Source organism: Pinus tabuliformis, chromosome 2_1 (genome assembly GCF_031772625.1).
Source record: "Pinus tabuliformis cultivar Carrire ecotype Pingquan chromosome 2_1, CPIR1, whole genome shotgun sequence".
In the NCBI taxonomy this organism is placed as follows: domain Eukaryota; kingdom Viridiplantae; phylum Streptophyta; class Pinopsida; order Pinales; family Pinaceae; genus Pinus; species Pinus tabuliformis.
In genome coordinates, this window is record NC_142299.1 from 201,062,992 (window position 1) to 201,087,162 (window position 24,171).

The 24,171-nt window shown below is 38.1% G+C and overlaps 1 long non-coding RNA gene across 6 annotated transcripts in view; it reads right to left on the reverse strand.

The window, feature by feature from the left end:
- Positions 1-1,163: 1,163 nt before the first annotated feature.
- LOC149199431 (uncharacterized) overlaps positions 1,164-24,171 on the reverse strand; it is a 38,400-nt gene continuing 15,392 nt past the window's right edge. Inside the window, exons 1-8 of one of the 6 annotated variants that reach the window (XR_016253776.1) lie at positions 16,806-22,765; positions 16,536-16,608; positions 16,365-16,432; positions 4,660-4,711; positions 2,906-2,980; positions 1,944-2,045; positions 1,584-1,683; positions 1,164-1,483 (exon numbers count right to left, since the gene is read on the reverse strand). This is a non-coding gene — a long non-coding RNA (uncharacterized LOC149199431). Of the gene's footprint in view, positions 1,484-1,583; positions 1,684-1,943; positions 2,046-2,905; positions 2,981-4,659; positions 4,712-4,827; positions 6,780-16,364; positions 16,433-16,535; positions 16,746-16,805; positions 22,766-24,171 lie in introns of those variants that run through there. The other 5 variants (XR_016253777.1, XR_016253780.1, XR_016253778.1 and 2 more) reach the window with 5 other exon arrangements.

The following is a 24,171-nucleotide window of genomic DNA, read 5'->3' on the forward strand; positions in this document are numbered from 1 at the left end:
TAATTTAGCCGATCTCTATCTTATCAACCATGCCCTTTTGACTCCCCAAGATAGCCTCCTAGAATTCCCACGCCCTATCCCTGTTTCTCTCTTCATTCTGGAGACTGCCCCTCATCGTCCCCGCCCTTCTATATATTTCTCCCTCTCCTTCCTCTGTTTAGCGCCCTTCCTCTTATCTGTCCCCCTGTTCTATTGAACTGGGCATTCTTCCCCGAGGTCCTATCTTCCTCTCGCCTCTGATTCTCGTTGGATCTTTGAAGCCCTGAACATGTCCTCTACTTCCTCCTCCGTCCAACCTCATCTGCAAAACCTCATTACCACATTCCGAAGTCCAACCTCTTCTATCCGATCTCTGCAATGGCCCGCAGCAAGGACTGCCTCCACTGTGCAGATCTTCAAGCAGAGCCGGAGGAAATAAGAACTCAACAGAAGATCTTAGACAATCAACAGAAGATCTTAGACGCAAAAATCGACAATCAAAACCGTATCATCAACGACAAGTATCAAGCTGAAATCAATCTGTTTTTGCACAGGGTTTCTTCTTTACATGAGCAATTTAACCACCTGTCTAACAAGTGCAGCCATGCGGAAGAGTCCATAGAGGTTCTAAAATATATAATGGATAAGCGCAACACTGTTGCCCCAAGCTCCTCAAGCACCAAGCACATCGATGTAGATGAAAAACCAGAGGAATTCACAGTGCGGCACATTAGTTACATTAATATAGATTAGATATGTTTTGCAAATGTCAGTTTTTGTTGTTTCAGTTTGTAAGAGTCTATTTCTGTTTAGACTTTCTCAAAGCCAGTAAAGGCAGGATTAAGAAGAAAATTCCTTTTTGTAACTCTTCTGATCCTGGTATACCACAGCATTTCATGTACCTCATGAGTCCAAGCTCCTTCTTTTTTCTTTTCAGATATTAATACAACAACCGAATTTGTAAAAAAAATATATATATATATATTATAAACAGCTAATTTAGTCATATTCATTTTATTTATGTTCATTACTAACCAATATAAATTACTAGTTTAGTAGTTTTAGATTGTTTTTTTGTCTTCATTATTAATCAGCATAAATTAATTAGTATGGTTTTGCGATTAAATTAAACCAAAAAAAATTATGTCAATTACAATACTAAATGATATTAAGTGCAACTCTAATTAATTTCCACCACATAAATTATATTATATAAAATGTCAAGTATTACAATATGAACTTCCAACTTAATATTGGTTGGACTACAATTTACACATGAAATATTGTCTCATCACTTCAAAACATTATCATTGTCTTTCCAAGGGAATTATCTAAAGAATTGACCATCAATATGTATATGTGTGTCTCATGTAAGATATTAACTTTAAGGGTATCGTTAGACTAGTTCTCTCATCTCTCTCTCTTTCTGCTTTTGTGACTCCAGTGCTATTGTTCTCCTCTTTCTTCAATTCTTGCTTCTTACCATCAACACTGAGTTCCTCTTCTGAAAATGAGATAAGATACAATACAGAGTATAAGACATGAAAGACAACGAACACTAAAATATATAATAAAGTAGACTAAAAAAATTATACGACATATACCTCAACATCAACAATGTCAATGTCATTTCTCCCCATAAAAGCGAGAAACTCGAACAAATTTTCTTCATGGGTGATAGTGGCCACTATGTGGTGAAAGGACCTATATAAACAAAGAAAATAAAATGTCACCATAGAAAATAACACCTTAGGACTTATTAATCAACATTTAGGAAAATCTTAGACACAATCACGCTAACTAAGTTACATGCCAAAAAGCTCAAGTTGTAAATAACTTGTCAAAACAAAAGGAAAGAAGGAGACAACATATAATAAATAATATATGACAAACTGCTGGAAAATTGCGTCATAAAAGAAGAGAAATATCCTATGGTTACCCATATATGTGGGTAGTTAACCTACCCCAATATGCCATGATCCTTAGGGTCCAGAGGAAGTAAACCTCCTACTAACATAATGATTAACTGGTTGCATCTTGGCATCCAAATAACTACCATGATTTCCCTTACACATCATATTATTCAAAGATTTAGAAAACAACACAAGAACCAAGGATACAAAATTGCATTCGATAATGATGATACATTCAAAGCATTGTGATGTTAATAAATTAGTTTTGTGCAAATCTAATAAATATGGTAATCTGAAAATTCTCACTATGCCTTTTTTATCACAAATCTAAAAATGTGAAACAAATATCTATGTAATTATTTGATAAATAACTCATATTATTGTTTAAGAAAAAATAAAAGCATTTTTTCAATCACTAAATATTTTTTAGCACTCATTTCATTGAAAATAAGTGTTATAAAACAATATCCCACTGGAATGAAACAATTAGCAAAAATTGTAATAAATTGGGTACAACGCAACAAGTGAGTTTTAAAAATTGGAACGCAAGGCACCTTTGATGTTTATAGTATTAATTGCTCAGACATCAGTGTTTAATTTCATAACAAGATAGAATAATAATGCAATAGCTAAAGCACATATATCCAATATTCAACAGATATATTTTTTAGTTTTACAAAGGTGTCCAAGCATAATTTATTTCGTAGTTTGACACTTGATCAATGCCAAATATTTATTTTTAAGCAAGGTTCAAACCCAAAAAAAAAATCATGTTGGTTGGATTTATCAATATAGGAATAATTCTCTAATGCTACACTCTTTCATAATTTTAAAATAAAATTGGGCAAGTTTTCCTCGGATGTCAAACAGAATAAATTGATGTTGATCATAAGCAACGGAGAGAAGGAGAGAGGATGAAAGATCTTAACTGAAAATCATAACACATATCAAGGGTCAAATTGTCATCAATAAATATGTACTTAAAATTTTTTGCACTGCATCAACAAACTTACCAAAGATTCTGCACCATGTTCTTTTAGAAGTTCAATCATAGCCTGATAGTTAACACACTTTGCGTCTGCAAATGGCTGCAAAAGAAATTGTCTCACTTAAGTCCTCAAACTAAACAATGCACATAGTGGATTCAATACCACTCGTGTTCCAAAATTGAAAAACAAAAACAAAATAATAAATACACCAAACTATGTAAACATTTATAACAACAAAAGATTTGGAAGGCAAAAATTGCACTCCTTGCTCTTGATTTATAAAACAAGGTTTCAGTTGGAAATAAGCAGTGATCCCAGAGATGAGAACTACAATAAAGCTCAAGTGGAAATAGCTAATGATAAAGAAGAGGAATTCAATGCCAAGATGATAATTTGGAAGACTTTTATCTGGGAGTGGGTGAAGGTAGCCATAAAAACTCTTATCTCACCTCTCTCAAAGGATCTATGATTGTGAATCAAGACCAAGAGGGAAGTTGCCTATGGAAGAAAGGAGAATATTGATTAATGTGAAATGATACATCCCTTCCTATTTTCATTTTATTAGTCTTGCGAAATGAATCTCATTCTGAGAGCCTTTGTTCACAAAGTGTGCTTTTGGCTGCCTTGTAAAGCATATTCCAAGCAAATTGTGGTATCATATCAAATTCTTGGTGAATCTATTCTTTCACCTCTTTAGAAAAGTATATTAGAATTATCAACACAAAAATAATGAACCCTCTAGAAAAGGCAATACAAACCAGTTAGGAAAAACAAGTTGAAGGAAGAGCATATAATGAATAGTTATGGCTTTGAGCTCAGGAATTATATTTAAACCCAAAAGCCACAAAAGGATACAAACGGTGAAATTGTGGAATATATTTAAGATCTATAGCCTATATTATGATACTATTGGAGGCGCTTTGCACACGTGTGTGCAAACCCTCTCCAACAAGTGGTTGGCTACCTAGAAATAGAACCAAGATATAAACTACATTTTTTCTCCAACAGTCTTCTCATTAAGGCAATGGTTACTGTGATGGAGAAGGAATAATAAAAAACCTGGCCCTGTTCAATAGTTGATCTTACAAACTCTGAAATTTTTGAACAAGCACCATGGCCATGCTCCAAACAATCAACGGAATTATTAACTGCAAAACATGTTGAGTAAATATGAATTTCGGAGCCACCCAATCTCATCAGAGAACCCAACATGAACCATAAGAAAATAACATTCTAGTTATCGAGGAAAATAATAGCCTATAAATCTCTCAAAATACACGACATTGCCCCACAAGTGATGGATGAGATTATTCAATGTTCTAGAGGCTCATTGTCAATAGGAGGTCCCTCGGGAAGCACAGTAAGAGGACGACTAGGAAAAACCAGATTTACATGTGCCAAAACTTTCTAATATCAAAGCAAAGTGAAGATCAACCAACCTCTTGAAAAAAATTGAAAAAAAAAACTACATTCTAATGTTTGGGCATTGAAATATTTGAAATGTTAAAGTTATACGCTTGAGTATCATATCTAATCCTTCTCTCCTCAAAAGATACTAACAATAAATGAACTCGTGTACCATTTATAAACCATCACCATTACTCTGAATCCTTATCAGGTGTTAACAGTACAGACAGTCACACAATGCAAAGAAGAAGAATGGTACAAACCAAGTTTAATGGAACATAGTCATTCAATCAGATAAGCACGTAGTTAAAAGTTAAAACACCAAAAATTCCATTGATCTATAATCTTGAATAAAAGATATAAATTCTTACCTGCACCTCCCCCTTTGTTGGATCAAGAATAACTTCTCCATTATCTCTCACACTGCAACAAATTGCAGCTAATTAAACAACTTAATTTTTCTAAGAGAAGGACATCAAAGGCAAAACAACAGCTTTAACCAGAACTAAACTTAAGATTTAGAAAATAATGAACAATACCAATAATGTTTCTCAAAGGAATTTGAGCATCCACCAAAGCAGCGCATGCTGCATTGATAGAACATGCTAGCAGCCGAATTCACTTCATTAAGGAATTCTTATTTTTCAAAAATTTAGTTTGATTTGTGACTCAATGGAGAAATTAATCCCTGATGCAAATATAACACACACCATAACTAAACTAAAATCAATAACCTTCATCTTGTTGCATCAAATCATAATTGAAAAAACTTATAAAAAATGATAATGAAATAGTAGCGAATAAAGATACAACTCCATCATCATTGACAACCTGCAAAATATAGAATCAAAAAGTGCATATTTGAGAATCAAGAGCAAGTGGTGAAGTATAAATGTACTTTAGAGCAAAAGCACTAGCCGCATTACTCTATGCTTAGGCAGACAAAAAAGGCAAACAATAAAACAACTAGTAAAAATTGCTTACAAAAAGCCTAAGCTTAGGTCACAGATCAATATTCTAGGCACAAAGTTGCAACTTGAAGATCCAATGCATGGAAGGTGATAGTGGTGACCAGTGACCACAATGGAATGAACTCAAAATTCTAGTAATGTGTTTAAGTCTTTGAATAGACATGTTGCATAGACAATGTTAATGAATGATGAAATAATAGGAAGACGACTGAGGGATGGCAGGTGTGGGAGGGATTTTCTATAGCCATGGAGGAATTATAGAATGCAGTTATGCATGAAACCTTGGAAGCAAGACTAACAATCAGGTAGAGGTTTATGCCTGTTTTCAAGGTCTTCCACTGGAAAAATCTCCAAATTAAATGTTAGTGGAGATTCCAGTTTAATAATCAAGCTTATGCACAAAGGGAACTCTCCAAGAGATAACAGGTTCAATGTCATCCTGGCTAAAATTAAATCCCTTGCAAAACATTGAGTCCATCCAATGGATACATGTTCTTAGACAAAACAATGAACACACTGATCACTTTGGAAATCAAGCTACATTGAAAATTTTTGGGATTTTGTTATTAATGACATCAGAATTTCAATCCATCCCATAGTCACGGACCGAGGAAGGTGTCAATAAGAAAACTTAGAGTCTCCTTTTAGTGCTTGAGTACCAATCTGGATATGAAATTTGTATCTGTTTTTTAAAAAGGAATTATATGGATTCTATGTCTACTCAGCGACTCTGTTTCAAGAACACTGGCGCAAACTATGGGTGACTTTTTGTATTATCTTTTGGACGCTTTAGCCTCTTTAGCCTCATCCTTTTGTAGAAATTTCTGTTTTCCCACCCCGATTTTCAGTTTCTCCTTATTTCTCCCATATAGTTAAATGCCCTTTCCCATAACCATACATTTAACAAGCTGAAAAAAATAAATTTGTTGAAAACACAAATTCTGGAAATTTTACAGAATGCTGGAAATTGCAGAAATAAAAATCAGCAGTAATAAACAGCCATTAAAACACATTTAAACACTGAGATTTTTTGTCAATGTGACCCTGGAAAAACCCCCTACAACTCTTGGGGAAAACCAGTTTGAGAGCTCTTCTTTATTTTTGAAAATTGCCTTTTACAGTGAGAAATTTTCAGCAAAAAATCAGCAAGCAAATTTACAACTTATCTCTTTTCCCATGCTTCACAACAAACTGGAAATTATAACAAACATGACAGCAATAAATGCTGTACGGTCTCCTCGATTTTCGTGCCCACTTTCAGCATTAAATGCTGCTGTATGGCCCTCATTTTGCGTGCAGAAAAACCAGCAAACTACTCCTCGATTTTTGTGCAAACCTCTCCTCGAAAATCGTGCCAAAATCTGCCTTTCACTGTGTGCTGAATCAGCTGTACAAATCTGCTCAACTGCTGCCTTGGAATGTGTGCCAAGCTACTGTCTCCTTCTCCTCCCTTCTCAGAAATCTCTCTTGCTCTCTTGCTCTCCTTCTCCCAATCTACTCATGAAAGAATTGAATCGAATGTGATCTTTTCCTCCTTTTCCTCCCTTAATATAACTCCAAATGACTTTTGGGTGACCCAAGTGACTTTTGGGTGATCTCTAAATCCAATGGCTGAAATAGATTTAGATCAATGGCTGAGATTAAATGCTCATTTAAATCTCACTTTTTATTTTTTAATTCACCCCACTTTAATAAAGACCCACTTAGTCATTTATTTCCAAAGTTACTTTTCATTTCTAATTTTTCATTGACTTTATAAAAGTCACTTTAAAATTAGACTTAGTAACTTTATCATTTAAAGTCACTTTTAAATTAGATTTAACTTTATAAAATTATAAAGTCACTTTAGGAGAAAAATTAAATTCTTTTGGACACTTTTCCCTAAGCCAAAGATCAAAGCCTAAGGGAACCACCTGTCCTCCGGTACCAAATTTCAACACTCCCTCTTACCGAGGAAGGTGTTCCTCACCACACCCGTCTTGTCTCAGAAGTAGACATGCTTGCCCCGTGGTAAGGCTTTGGTAAGGATATGTGCAACCTGCTCATCAGTGGAAATATACTCAAGCTTCACAACTCCCTTCTGAACATAGTCTCTGATGAAATGATATCTGATCCCGATATGCTTTGACCTGTCATGAAATACTGGATTCTCCGTGAGTTTAATGCAACTCTGATTATCACAGTAAATCACTGAAGGTCTCAACGGCTGACCAAATAAGCCAAACAACATCTTGTGAAGCCAGATAGCCTCACAACTAGCTAGACTGGCTGCCATATACTCTGCTTTTGCTGAACTCAGTGCTACTGATTGCTGCTTCCGGCTGAACCATGACACTACTGCTGAACCCAACCCAAAACAGCACCCTGAAGTGCTCTTCCTATCAGAAGCACAACCTGCCCAATCAGAATCAGTGTATCCTGCCAATCTCACTCCATCTCCCTGCCTGTAGTCCAGACCATAATCCACTGTCCCCTGCAAGTACCGCAAAATGTGTTTTGCAGCCACCCAGTGAACCTTCCTAGGCTCACACATAAACTGACTCATCGTGTTGACTGCAAAACAGATATCTGGTCTAGTGTTGACCAAATACATCAAGGAACCAATCAGCTGCATGTACAATGTGGGATCCACCAATTTGGAATCCGAAGCATGAAGCTTCTTCCAGTTGGTGATCATCGGTGTCGACATGGGTCTACAATCCTCCATGTGGAATCTGCTAAAGATGTCCACAATATACTTCCCCTGCCCCAGGAAGAAATGCCCCTCCTCCTGCCACACCTCCAAACCCAAAAAGTAATGCATCAAGCCGATGTCCTTCATCTCAAACTCCGTCGCAAGATCTCTCTTGCAGTGCTCTATGAGTCTCTCTGCACCTGTAATGATCAAGTTATCCACATACAGCACCAGAATGAGAGGCTCCTCACCAATCACAATAAAGTAAAGGTTCGGATCTGCCTCACTCTTTGTGAAACCCATCCCCTGCAAATATGTATCTATCCTGGAGTACCAAGCTCTGGGAGCTTGCTTCAGGCCATAAAGGGCCTTCTTCACTCTGCACACATGGGACTCCTTCCCATGCACCTCAAAGCCCTGTGGCTGCTCAATGTACACCTCCTCCTGTATGAAGCCATTGAGAAATGCGGTCTTCACATCCATCTGGTGGATCTTCCAACCCATCTCTGCTGCTATCGATATAATGGAGCGGATCGAAGTATATCGAGCCACGGGAGCGAAGGTCTCCTCATAATCAACTCCCTCTACCTGGGAGAACCCTCTAGCCACAAACCTCGCTTTGAATTTCTCAATGCTGCCATCTGCATCATGCTTTACCTTGTAAAGCCATTTGAAAGTAACCACGGATTTGCCCTCAGGCCTCGGCACCACCTCCCAAACATCATTCTTCATGATAGAAGAATACTCCTCCTGCATGGCCTCTCTCCAGACCTGCTGGCTAGCTGCCTCCTCATAGCTAGAAGGCTCAGAGTCAAGGATGCTGGTAACCATCGCCATATAGCTACAAAACCTCTCAGGTGGTCTACTCTCTCTGACCGGCCTCTTCGGCTTAGCAACAGATGTGGCATCTCTCAAGGTGTCCTGAAGCCACTTGGGCTTCCTCTTCCCTGAGCGCACTTCTCCCACCGGAGAATGAAACTCCTCCTCATCATCATCATCAGTAGCCTGAACTCCTGACTGTCTGTCTGCTGTCCTCCTGCCTGCACCTGAACCTGTAGAAGCTAAGGTACCGTGTGAAATGTCCATCAATGGACTCCCTAGTGAACTGCTCTGTGAACTGCTCTGCATGCTGCCCGGAGCACCACCCCTCTGGCTCGGCGAGCCACTGCTCACTGACGGACCTGACATCCTCATAGATGTACCTCCGGATCCTCCTGATCCCAGCCCACTGGATCCCTGCGACTGACTCAACTGCTGCCGAGGGTCTGGCTGATCTAGATACTCTAACTCCCGTGACCTCCTAAAGGCCCTGTCCTCCTCGAACTTCACATCCCGTCTGACAACAACTCTCCTCTGTGCAGGAATGTAAATCCGAAAGGCCTTTGAGGTCTCACTGTAGCCCACAAAGATACCCTTCTCTGCGGTGGGCTCTAGTTTGGTCCTCTTCTCCTTGGGTATATAGGAGTATGTAATGCATCCAAAGATATGAAGATGACCAATATCAGGCTTCTTCCCAGAGAAAGCCTCCTCCGGAGTCATGTGCCCCAAGGCACGATGCGGACTCCTGTTCTGCAAGTAAACAGCTGTGTTGCAGGCCTCTGCCCACAAGAACAATGGCAACCCCTGATCATGTAACATGGCTTTGGCAGCCCCTATGATGGATCTGTTCTTCCTCTCTGCAACCCCGTTCTGCTGGGGGTTGTAAGGAACAGTGAACTCCTTCCTAATGCCTGCCTCCGCACAATAGTCAACAAACTCTCCAAGGGTGTACTCTCCTCCATTGTCCGACCTCAAGGACTTGATCTTTCGACCTGTCTGAGTCTCCACAAGAGCTCTGAACTCCTGAAACCGCTTGAAGACCTCACTCTTGGTCTTCAAAAAATAAATCCAAGTTCTCCTGGAGTGATCATCAATGAATAAAACATAGTACTCATATTCACTCAAGGAAACATGAGACATCCGACCGCTCACATCGGAATGAATCAAATCAAGTATCCCCGTCGCTCTGCTGTCACTGCTGGAAAAAGGGGATTTGGCAAATTTGCCCATCGCACAACCTCTGCAAGTATCAAAGTGATCAGTACTGAAATCTGGCACACCTATAGTGATCTCCCGCAATGTCCTCAAGGCTCCATGATACATATGTCCCATCCTGCGGTGCCAAATCTCACACAGCTCAGAACTGCTAGCTCTGCTGTCGGTACTACTGCTCAATGCCAAAAGGGGTTGGAATGCAAACTTGTACACCTTTGCATGGCGTACACCTATCACTCTAACTGAATCAGCTGGAGTGCCCCTGGGATACATCAACACCTGTCCTCCCCTGAACAGTACCTCATATCCTCTGTCCTCCAAAGCTGAGACGGATATGAGGTTCTTCCTCATCCCTGGCACATAAAGAACCTCTAACACCTTCAACGGAGGTTTGGACTCCCTCTGAAATGTCACTGTCCCCACCCCGATTGCTCTAACAACTCTGTCATCACCGAGTACTACCTCAATATCAGTGCCACTCTCTGAAAGCTCTGAGAAGTACTCACGGACTCCTGTCATATGACGTGAAGCCCCACTGTCCACATACCAGATACCTGAAGATGCTCCGCTAATCGAGGGAAAAGCATGCTCCCTCTGAACCTGTGTGGCAGGTGATCCTGCACTAGAGGACTCACATGTAGTGAACGCAAACTCTCAATCAAAACGACCAGCAAAGTCCTCAATCTCTGCTGAAGCTGCCACGTCCTGGTTCTTCTCCTCCTTCTTCTTCTCCGGACACACAACTGCATAGTGTCCCATCTTTTGACAATTCCAACACTTCACCTTGGAATAGTCCTTCTGTGTGTTCCCCTGTTTACCTTTACCTTTGCCTTTGCCCCCATCACTGCTTGTGGAAGCCTACTTCTTCCCTTTGCCTTTCTTGCCTCCTGCCACCAGTGCTACATCCTCATCCTGCTCAACTGGCTTGGCTGCCCCAAGCTGACTTTTCCTGATCTCTGTCTGAATGCAATCATCCCAAAACCTCTCCCATGTGGGAAGGGTCTCACGTGCACAAACCCCATCAGCAAAGTTCAACCATGAACGGGGGAGGCCATTCACTGCAATCCGCACCAACTCAATGGGTGGAATGGCCTCTCCAATCGCTGCCAACTCATCTCTCACATTAGTAATCTTTGTGAGATATCCAGCTGCACTATCATTACCCATCTTAATGTTCTTCAGCTTCTCCTTCAGGACCATCTTCCGGTTCTCATTGGTACTCTGGTAGAAATTGGACAATGCTGTCCACATCTCATGGGCATTGCTCTTTCCTCTCACATGAGGAATGCAATGGTCTTTGATTCCGTCTAGAATCAGCCTCTTACCCTTATTGTTCTTCTTTTTATACTCAGCCAACTGAGTAACATCAGTGGGCACAACAGGAGGGTTCTGTGCGGTATGCACCATGATATCCCAGACTTCTGCCTCCTCAAAGATACTCTGCATTCTCTCCTTTCAAACACTGTAATTTGTATGCCCATCCAACCTATCCTCCACCCTCAATCCCAATGACATCTTGCTGTCCTAAAACTGAAAAATAGCACTGCTGTGGTAAAGATAAAACTGTTGTTTATGAAAAAATCAGCTTGCTGGAATTTTCTAAGTGAAAAATCAGCAACTGTAATTTTTCCTTTTGTTGTCCCAAACTGTCCTTCAGCATTCAAGCTCTGATACCATGTAGAAATTTCTGTTTTCCCACCCCGGTTTTCAGTTTCTCCTTATTTCTCCCATATAATTAAATTCCCTTTCCCATAACTATACATTTAACAAGCTGAAAAAAAATAAATTTGCTGAAAACACAAATTCTGGAAATTTTACAAAATGCTGGAAATTGCAGAAATAAAAATCAGCAGTAATAAACAGCCATTAAAACACATTTAAACACTGAGATTTTTGGTCAATGTGACCCTGGAAAAACCCCCTACAACTCTTGGGGAAAACCAGTTTGAGAACTCTTCTTTATTTCTGAAAATTGCCTTTTACAGTGAGAAATTTTCAGCAAAAAATCAGCAAGCAAATTTACAACTTATCTATTTTCCCATGCTTCACAACAAACTGGAAATTACAGCAAACATGACAGCAATAAATGCTGTACGGTCTCCTCGATTTTCGTGCCCACTTTCAGCATTAAATGCTGCTGTATGGCCCTCATTTTGCGTGCATAAAAACCAGCAAATTACTCCTCGATTTTTGTGCAAACCTCTCGAAAATCGTGCCAAAATCTGCCTTTCATTGTGTGCTGAATCAGCTGTACAAATCTGCTCAACTGCTGCCTTGGAATGTGTGCCAAGCTACTGTCTCCTTCTCCTCCCTGCTCAGAAATCTCTCTTGCTCTCCTTCTCCCAATCTACTCATGAAAGAATTGAATTGAATGTGATTTTTTCCTCCTTTTCCTCCCTTAATATAACTCCAAATGACTTTTGGGTGACCCAAGTGACTTTTGGGTGATCTCTAAATCCAATGGCTGAAATAGATTTAGATCAATGGCTGAGATTAAATGCTCATTTAAATCTCACTTTTTATTTTTAATTCACCCCACTTTAATAAAGACTCACTTAGTCATTTATTTCCAAAGTCACTTTTCCTTTCTAATTTTTCATTGACTTTATAAAAGTCACTTTAAAATTAGACTTAGTAACTTTATCATTTAAAGTCACTTTTAAATTAGATTTAACTTTATAAAATTATAAAGTCACTTTAGGAGAAAAATTAAATTCTTTTGGACACTTTTCCCTAAGCCAAAGATCAAAGCCTAAGGGAACCACCTGTCCTCCGGTACCAAATTTCAACACCTTTCTATAAATAAAATTTACCACTTTTTGTTTGAAAGAAAATATATATATATATAGGAATATGGCAAAGGTTCATAATAGGCTAATAGCTTCTATCTCTCAGGACTGAGCAATGCACATTTTGAAAAGAAGCAAACACTGGTAACTTCTACTTTACAGTAATGGAGGTGATACGGGGGTTAGCTTACTCCACTAATCAAAGACATCAATACATTTGGAGGGGACAGAAAGATGGGCCTCAGGCTTAATAAAGAACTTAGCTTAGCTGAGGTAAGATGCCAACGTATTTCTATGCACAATTTAGAGCTAGCTCTTAACTTTTTGCCTAGACTAGATATTAGCAGCAAGAACGCTGCTCAATGTTCATACCTAAGCGTGAGAGCTGTAAACTTTCTTTGACTATATAATGTAAAGAAAGTGACCAACTTCCAAAAGGGTGAACGGATCCCACAAAAAATCAATATTTCCATGCTATTGTGCCAGAGGCCACTCTAAATGTAAAAGGAAAATATATTTGCATATTCAACATGGAGTTGTAGTTAAAAATAAGCTTTGCACAATCCTGACCTTTTGAGATGAATGTAATTGGAAAAGGAACAACCAAGGATATGACAGAACACTTGTTTGTGCAAGACAAGAATGTTGAGCATGAGCATAACATTTTGGTTGATTAGTTTAAAAAAAAGTGGATGTTGGGTGACTCTTGATGCTTATTTCATAACTTGACTGTAAGATCAACAATGGACATTGGATATAACTTGTATAATGAAATTTCAGTAAAATGTTTCTGCCAAATGGACAAACAAGAAATTAATTTGGCTAGAAATATAATAAATCCAATGGCTACCTTACAACCATTTTTCTCGATAATGGATTATCTACAAAATAATATATGTTGTAGTATTTGGATGAACTGTAGAGAGAAAAATATAATCCAAAGTTCTCTTCAAAATTATCTCACATTCCTTCTCCTTCTTACCTGAAACATAGCAACAAATATTCCATGTATAGTTGCAAACATAAAGTGAATGCCCATTAATGCAGAGCAATGTGCGTCCATCAATAATGAATTGCAAAATTTAACATCGCAATTCTGGATAGAGTCCTCAATGCCCTCCAAACTAACACAACCATATTGCATGGAATAGGCCTCATAGGCCTCAAAATCAACATGCTTGCATTCACCAATTAAATTTTTACCTTCCAAATGTTTTATTTCTGCTGCAAACTTCCTTCCTTTGATAAAGTAAGAAGAATCGTCACCATCTGGAATATGTGGCCAAGAATCAGGCAGAAGAATGAACTTGAAATCTTCCTAAAGTGTGGGTATCTCTAAGGCTTTCTTGCAGTCTTTCCATTCCTCTAAAATAACATTTGGAATAGGATCACAACATGGATCATTGACTTCTTTCATAAGATAGTCACGAGCATTCTCATAAGCGACATTAAAATTATGAACATTAAATTCTGTTTCATTGTATGGTAGTTTTAGAAAAGACCAGGCTGCATGATATGTTGTTTCTGTACACAAAGGTCTCCAGCAGAGAAGCCTTATCAGTGTGTCAAGAATCTGGCACATTGGCATTCTCTCACTAGATTCTATTTCCTTACTAGGGTCACCTTGCGAGTGCTTATGTTGCACCCTTTGAGGAAGAATACCCCGTACATCCAATAATGAATTATCCATCTCTTCACTCTGAAATTGGATAGACAACAAGCTCGGAGATGCCAACACCAATTTGTTGTTCCCAGAAAAAATGAAGGATAGCAATCCACTTGAACTTGTTTTTCTATTTGTATCCAGAAGTGTAATATTCCTAAATTGTGTTTCCAAAGGCCCAACAACATTGCCCTAACTTTTCTACTCTTCAATTTGAATACTAGTGTTGACCATAGAAATTCCAGATCCTGCAGCTACCTCTGTGCTCTCATTTAGCAAGTCTCCAACAAATAAATGATCATTGCACTCAGGGTTGAAGGTTGTAGTGGCCAATGTTTGTGGGCACAAAAAAACAGTAGCAATACTATTTACCAACTCTTTGTTATTGACTACTGGTAAAAGACGAGATGTTATATACAACGATATAAGAGTGCTCATCTTGGGAAGAGATAAATTAAGGGATGGTAGCAAATCTTGCAAAACCAATAAATAAAGAAAATTACGTGTGATCGGTCTGCTCAAATCAGAAATACTGGCACAAATTATGTCATTGCAGTAATAAAGGTCATCTATGATTTCTTCAACTATAGAAAATAATGTTGTTGTAATCTCAGAAACATCATCAACCTGTACTGCATGAACAACAAGAACATCTAATTTTAAGCTTTTCCGCTTGAGGCATTTCACCAAATACGAGTATGATAACATTATTTGGCTTGTGATAAACTTGTTGACACTTTCATCACCTCTATATATACTATATAGCAAGTGGGAAAGCATGTACAACTGTATGGACGATGGTGTCTCTATAATAAGTGAATTCAACAACCTCACTATATAATGGGAAGGAAAGTACAACATTCTAAAAGAGAAATTCCTTTTCATTATAAGTTCCAATCGATTGAGTATTGTATTAGCCTTACTTATCTTTTTCACCCTTGAACCTTCCTAAAACAAGCGCAATTTTGGAGGTCCTTCAATCTCATCTTGTAGCCTTTTGATAACATTGTACATTTGATCAAATTTCCTGTTCCCCGTCAAGGGTGCCAGATGATTATTTGATGAGCCCCAAAATCCCTTAACATCAATTTCTGGACAAGCCAGTAGTTCTTCTATAACATTAATTTCTCCAGTGCTTCTTAAAGGGTGGCGATCCTAATCCCTCAAAAGGCATTCTACAAGTAGGCAATGGTTACTGTGATGGAGAAGGAATAGTAACTAACCTGGCCCTGTTCAATAGTTGATCTTACAAACTTTGAAATTTTTGAACAAGCAGCATGACCACACTCCAAACAAGCAAGGTAATTATCAACTACAAAACATGTAGAGTAAATATGAATTTTGGATCCCCCAAACTCATCATAGAACCCAACAATGAACCATAAGCAAATAAAATTCTAGTTATCCAGGATAATAATAGCCTAGAAATCTCTCAAAATACCCGACATTGCCCCACAAGTGATGAATGATATTATTCCATGTTCCAAAGGCTCATTGTCAATAGTGGGAGGTCCCTAGGGAAGCACAGTAAGAGGACGACTTGGAAAAACTAGATTTACATGTGCCAGAACTTTCTGATATCAAAGCAAAGTGAAGATCAACCAACCTCTTGAAAAAAATTGAAAAAAAAAACTACATTCTAATGTTTGGGCATGGAAATATTTGAAATGTTAAATTTATATGCTTGAGTATCATATCTAATCCTTCTCTCCTCAAAAGATACTAACAATAACTGAACTCATGTACCATTTATAAACCATCACCATTACTCTGGATCCTTGTCAGGTGTTACCACTACAAACAGTCACACAATGCAAAGCAGAAGAATGATACAAACCGAGTTCAATGGAACATAGTCATTCGATCAGATAAGCACGTAGTTAAAAGTTAAAACACGAAAAATTCCATTGATCTATAATCTTGAATAAAAGATATCAATTCTTACCTGCACCTCCACCTTTGTCGGATCAAGAATAACTTCTCCATTGTCTCTCACGTCGCAACAAATTGCAGCTAATTAAAAACAACTTAATTTTTTTAAGGGAGTGGAAATCAGAGGCAAAACAACACCTTTAACCATAATTCAACTTACGGTTTAGAAAATAAGGAACAATACCAATAATGTTTCTCAAAGGAATTCCAACATCCACCAAAGCAGTGCATGCTGCATTGATAACACGTGCTAGCAACTGAATTCACTTTGTCAAGGAATTCTTATTTTTCAAATATTTAGTTTGATTTGTGACTCAATGAAGAAACTAATCCTTGATGAAAATATAACACAGACCATAACTAAACTAAAAGAATAACCTTCATCTTGCTGCATCAAATCATAATTGAAAAAACTTATAAAAAATGATAATGAAATAGTAGCAAATAAAAATACAGGTCCATCATCATTGACAACCTGCAAAATATAGAATCAAAAAGTGCATATTTGAGAATCAAGAGCAAGTGGGGAAGTATAAATGTACTTGACAGCAAAAGCACTAGCTGTATTACTCCATGCTTAGGAAGACAAAAAAGGCAAACAACAAAACAACTAGTAACAATTTCTTACAAAAAGCCTAAGCTTAGGTCACAGATCAATATTCTAGGCACAAAGTTGCAACTTGAAAATCCAATGCATGGCAGGTGATAGTGGTGACCACAAAGGAATGAACTCGAAATTCTAGTAATGCGTTTAAGTCTTTGAATAGACGTGTTACATAGACAACGTTAATGAATGCTGAAATAATATGAAGACGACCCAAGGACGGCAGGTGCGGCAGGGGCTTTCTATAGCCATGGAGGAATTCTAGAATGCAGCTATGCATGGAACCTTGGAAGCAAGACTAACAATCATGCAGAGGCTTATGCCTGTTTTCAAGGTCTGCCACTGGTAAAATATCAAAAATAAATGTTAGTGGAGACTCCAGTTTAATAATCAAGCTTATGCACAAAGGGAACTCTCCAAAAGATAACAGGTTCAATGTCATCCTGGCTAAAATTAAATCCCTTGCAAAAAATTGAGTCCATACGATGGATACATGTTCTTAGACAAAACAATGAACACACTGATCACTTTGCAAATCAAGCTACATTGAAATTTTTTGGGATTTGGTGATTAATGACATTAAAATTTCAATCCATCCCATAGTCATGGATCAAGGAAGGCGTCAATAAGCAAACTTATAGTCTCCTTTTAGTTCTCGAGTACCAATCTGGATATGAAATTTGTATCTGTTTTTTTAAAGAGATTATATGGGTTCTATGTCTACTCAGCCACTATGTTTCAAGATCACTGGTGCAATCTATGGGTTACTTTTTGTATTATCTTTTGGACGCTTTAGCCTCATCCTTTTTACAAATAAAGTTTACCACTTTTTGTTTGAAAAAAGTTAAAATTAAAATTAAAATATATATAGGAATATGACAAAGGTTCATAATAGGCTAATAGCTTTTATCTCTCAGGACTGAGCAATGCACATTTTGAGAAGAAGCAAAGACTGATAACTTCTAGTTTATAGGAATGGAGCTGATACAGGGGTTAGCTTACTCCACTGATCAAAGACATCAAAACATTTGGAGAGGACAAAAAGATGGGCCTCAGACTTAATAAAGCAGTTAGCTTAGCTGAAGTAAGATACCAACCTCTTGTTATGCACAATTTAGAGTTAGCTCTTAACTTGTTTCCTAGACGAGATATTAGCAGCAAGAAGGTTGCTCAACGTTCATACCTCAGCATGAGAGATGTAAAATTTCTTTGACCATATAATGTAAAGAAAGTGGCCAACTAACTTCCAAAAGGGTGAACAGGTCCCTCAACAAATCAACATTTCCATGCTATTGTGCAAGAGGCCACCCTAAATGTAAAAGGAAAATATAATTTGCACATTCAGCATGAACTTGTACTAAAAAACAAGCTTTGCACAAACCCGACCTTTTGAGATGAATGTAATTGGAAAAGGAACAACCAAGGATATGACAGAACACTTGTTTGTGCATGACAAGAATGTTGAGCATGAACATAACACTTTGGTTGATTAGTTTAAAAACAAGTGGATGTTGGGTGACTGTTGATGCTTATTTCATAACTTGACTATAAGATAAGAAATGGACATTGGATATAACTTGTATAAAGAAATTGCAGTAAATTTTTTTATGTCAAATGGACAAACAGGAAATTATTTTGGCTAGAAATATAATAAATCCAACGGCTACCTTACAGCCATTTTTCTCAACAATGGATTACCTGCAAAATAATAGATGTTGTAGTATTTGGATGAACTGCAGAGAGAAAAATATAATCCGAAGTTCTCTTCAAAATTAGTTCACATTCCTTCTCCTTATTACCTGAAAGGTAGCAAAAAATATTCCATATATAGTTGAAAACTTAAAGTGAATTCCCATTAAGGCAGAGCAATGTGTGTCCATCAATAATGAATTTCAGACTTAACATTGCAGTTCTGGCTAGAGTCCCCAATTCCCTCCAAACTAACACAACCATATTCCATGGAATAGGCCGCAAAATCAACATGCTTGCCTTCACCAATTAAATTTTTACCTTCCAGATGTTTTGTTTCTGCTGCCAACTTCCTTCCTTTGATAAAGTAAGAAGAATTGTCACCATCTGGAATATGTGGCCAAGAGTCAGGTAGAAGAATGAACTTGAAATCTTCCTAATGTGTGGGTATCTCTAAGGCTTTCTTGCAGTGTTTCCATTCCTCTAAAATAACATTTGGAATAGGATCACAACATGAACTATTTACTTCTTTCATAAGATCATCACGAGCATTCTCATAAGCAACATTAAAATTATGAACATTAAATTTTGTTTCGTTGTATGGAAGTAGATTTTGAAAAGACCAGGCTGCATGATATGTTGTTTCTGTACACAAAGGTCTCCAGCAGAGAAGCCTTATCAGTGTGTCAAGAATCTGGCACATTGGCATGCTCTCGCTAGATACTAGTTCCTTACTAGGGTCACCTTGTGAGCGCTTATGTTGCACTCTTTGAGGAAGAATACCCAGTACATCCAACAATGAATTATCCAGTTCTTCACTCTGCAATTGGAAACCCAACAAGCTCGGAGATGCCAACACCAATTTGTTGTTCCCACAAAAAACAAAGGATAGCAATCCACTTGAACTTGTCTTTCTATTTGTATCCAGAAGTGTAATATTCATAAATTGTGTTTCCAAAGTTCCAAGAACATTTCCCTGACTTTGTTGCTCTTCAATTCGAATACTAGTGCTGACCATAGAAATTCCAGATCCTGCAGCTACCTTTGTGCTCTCATTTAGCAAGTCTCCAACAAATAAATGACCATTGCACTCAAGGTTGAAGGTTGTAGTGGCCAATGTTTGTGGACACCAAAAATAGTGGAAATATTATTCACCAACTCTTTGTTATTGACCACTTGTAAAAGACGAGACGGTATATACAACAATGTAAGAGTGCTCAACTTGGGAAGAGATAAATTAAGGGATGGTAGCAAATCTTTCAAAACCAGTAAATGAAGAAAATTATGTGTCATCGGTCTGCTCAAATTAGAAATACTGGCACAAATTATGTCACTCTAGTAATAAAGGTCATCTCTGATTTCTTTAACTATAGAAAATAATGTTGTTGCAATTTCAGAAACATCATCAACCTATACTGCACGAATAACAAGAACATCTAATTTTAAGCTTTTCCCCTTGAGGCATTTCACCAAATCTGAGTATGATAACATTGTGTGGCTTGTGATAAACTTGTTGACACTTTCATGAACTCTATATATAGCAAGTGTCAAAGCACGCACAACTGTATGGACCATGATATCTCTATAATAAGAAAATTCAACAACCTCACTATACAATGGGAAGGAAAGTACAACATTCTGAGATTCCATATTGAAAGAGAAATGCCTTTTCATTATAAGTTCCAGTCAATTGAGTATTGTATTAGCCTTACTTATATTTTGCACCCTTGAAGCTTCCCACAACAATCGCAATTTTGGATGTCCTTCAATCTCATCTTGTAGCCTTTTGGTAACATTGTAAATTTGATCAAATTTCCTGTTCCCAATCAAGGGTACCATATGATTATTTGATGAGCCCCAAAATCTGTTAACATCAATTTCTGGACAAGCCAACAGTTCTTTTATAACATTAATTTCTTGAGTACTTCTCAAAGGGTGGCTAGCCTAATGCCTCAAAAGGTTTTCTATAAATAGAGCCTTGCAGATTTTGTAGGGAGAAATAACTATATAGTAAGAAAGATCATCATCTGGCTTCATCCTATGCAAATGTGCAACTAACTCTCTAAGGGTATAGATTGTAATTTCTTCTTGAACGACTCCATCGATTGGGGTAGACCCTGAAGAGATTGAATGCAACATACCCACAAACGCTGATACATATAGATTATGTAACAAGAATTTATCTCCGTTGGAATTTGATTCTTTGAACTTTCCAATAGCGCCAATAATCTTCTTCAGCGTAAATGTCATAACAGAAATTAGTGCACATTTATGAAGGCATCTAAAATAAATGTACCAGGCTGTATTACTGAATTCGTCACACCTAATTCCTTCAGGGCTTTTCGAGGTGTTCGTTTCAAAATTTACAAAGCCTCAAAAGGAGATAGACTGCTGGTTGACTGATAATCATATTCATTTAAGAAGGGCCAAAAGGTACTAGGCACACCTTCCTTTAATGATGTTTCCAGATTTAAAGTCTTAATACCCTATGGCCTACAAATTTCCTTAACAAAGAGTGGAGGAAATGGTTCTGCAACTTCTTCATTGAAAGTATGCCAATGACCCATTTTCTCAATTAGGACATTCCCAAAAGAACTACACCATTTCTAGTGTATTCTCCTCTTACCTCGATCAAAAACTAAAATTATGTTGTTGGGTAACTGAGTGGAGGTATTTTTGTTTCTATCTCGATGATGATACATATCCCCCAATTCAATAACTGCCATTTTACAAGAGTTGAAAAGAGTCTCCTTCATAATTTGATCCTTGTTTGAACTTTGGGCAAATTTCATGTTTCTTCCTTGTAAAGTAATCACACATGGAAATAAACCCAAGGTCCTGCTACTCTGGGTTGGATCAATAATATTAAGAGTACTAGGGATAGCTGGATTATCCCTCTCAAATATCTTCCTTTCAGGTCCAACGTGTTCTAACAAGGCTCCAAGTCGTCTGATAGACAACTCAGCTTGTTGTTCCTTGATAGTGGTAGAATAATGTTGTTGTAATCTCAGAAACATCATCAACCTGTACTGCACAAACAACAAGAACATCTAATTTTAAGCTTTTCTCCTTGAGGCATTTCACCAAATCTTGTTAAAATTGGTAACTAGGGCCAAACTCCATGTGGGTCATCTCATTTATGGCAGCTGATATTTTTCCTACATTCCTCTTGTCGAGGTGTAGGATTGATCTAAAGATCATCCGGTTCCAACAAGTATTTATGGAGATATGAATTTATTTGTATTTACTTGACAAATTGTCAAGGTTGGCCAGCAGCTAAATGTGTGGCACGCATGCCCAGCTAATCATATAAATACAAGTGAGGTTGATTCATTTTCAACTCATCTCATCTCTCACATTCTTCTCCCTCTCCTTGCATATTGGGTACACATAAGGAAGAAGATTTCTCTCACGTGGGAAGTAAGAGGACGCAAGCTGAAGGAGGACACAGGAAAAAAAGACGCATAAATAGTTGACTACGTTGACCGAGTTTGACCAGGGCTGCTGAAGGTCTCTTTGACCAGCGTTGACCAAGTTTTGACCTCAAAAAAGTGCGGTTTTGGTGTGGCTGCCTCTCCTAGGCAAGCCGCAGTTTTTGGCACGAAAATCAAGGCAATCCAACCACATGTTTGACCAGCGTTGACTGCGCTAGTTTGGGGCAGCAGGTTGACTTCAGTCAACTGCAATTTGACTGTGTATTTAGGGCTAATTCTTCAGGCTGTTCGAAGACTAGTTGAAATTGACCAAGCATATTGGAGGTCAATTTCATCCTGTTTGACTACGTTTGCTATTGCTGATTTAGGTTTACTGCTGCTGATATAAAATTACAGAATTCTGATTTTGTACTATTTATCTCTGTTGAATTATTAAAGATAAAAGAAGATTTGATCAAATGGTTTCCCTGCATTGGGGTTTGTCCCTGGCTAGCCACCACATCTTCTGTCTCTTGTCTTGGCTTGTTTTCTGTCGATCATTTAATGTTCTATATGCGTTTTACTTAATGCATATGTGATTGCTAAATCAGTGGTTAATAAGAAGAAAAGAAGTAAACTGCTCTAAGCATAGAACATACCATAACTTAACATGGTATCAAAGCTAAGGTGAAGACAAATCCCAAGCAAGAGCAATCACCGAAGGTTGGCAAGGCTATCCTAAAAACTACATGGGGTCCTCAACACTCTTCCCCGCCGAAGACAAGCTCCGTGAGAAGTCTGACTATCACAGATGGAAGATGTCTCTCGATCTGACTTTAGAAGATCAGGAAGTGTTGGACCATGTGAGAGGCAATATTGCTGCGCCTCCATCAAATGCATCCGTTGTTGCCAGAAGCAAGTGGACCAAGGGAAAAGTCAAAGCAAAGAAGATCATCCGCGACTCTATCGACAAGCGCCTGGTGGCCTATATTTCCAAGCTGACCACCACCAAGGAAATCTACGATAGAGTGGTGAGTTTATTTAAACTTAATGATGCAAATCAAGTTTTGTTCCTTAGAAATAAGTTGAATGAAATTAAGAAGGGCAAAGATGAGAGTATGTAAGCATATTTCTTAAGGATCACCAAGATCAAGAATGATCTCTTATCTACTGGGGAAGTAGTTCCTGACAGGGAAATGACTATCACAACTCTTGGAGGACTGCCACCTGAATGGTATATATTCACGACTACTCTTCTCAACAATAATGTCATCCCAGGATTTGAGGAATTGATGGCTAGATGTATTCAAGAAGAAACAAGGAAGGAAGAGCAAGAAATGCCCTCACTTAAAGGCAATCCCTCTGCCTTTTCTTCTCATGCTAAAAGAAGAAACCATTCTGGGGCTGAATCCAAAAGAAAGGTTGGACCGAAAGGTGGAAGAAAGGGACGATGTTACCATTGCAACAAAATGGGCCACTATGCGAGGGAGTGCCTAGATAAAAGGGACTCACACCATGACGATGATCAAAATCACTCTCAAGGCAATCAAAGAAATGACAGGTCAAATGGAAAAGGTAAAAGAAATGCCGGAAATCAAAGAAAAGGACAACCCTTCAAGAAGGCAAGAAACTCCAGGTATGAATCTAACGTTGTTAACAATAACCAAGATGAATATTGTCTACCAGTGGCCCTCTCTACTACTGCTCCCCCGGACTCGCTGGGAAATTGGCTTATTGATAGTGGTGCCTCAAGGCACTTCACTAGTTACAAAGAAGATCTCTCTAATCTGATAGAGAAGGAGACCAACCTGGAAATTGTCCTTGGGGACAACGCAAAATATCTCGTGAAAGGTATAGGGAATTTCACTCTTCAATTGAATCAAGGTAATACAATTCATTTGCAAGAAGTCATATATGTACCTGATCTCAAAAAGAACCTGGTGTCCGTTTAGGCAATGGAAGACAAAGGCTACAAAGTGACCTTCATCGATGGCAAGGTACGTGTATGGAAAAAGAATTTTAAAGAAGCTTTCACTCTTGGGTTTCGAGTTGATTCATTATATTAGGTCGGAGGAAGTCCACTGGGTGTCATGTCTTGTGACACATCACTTCAG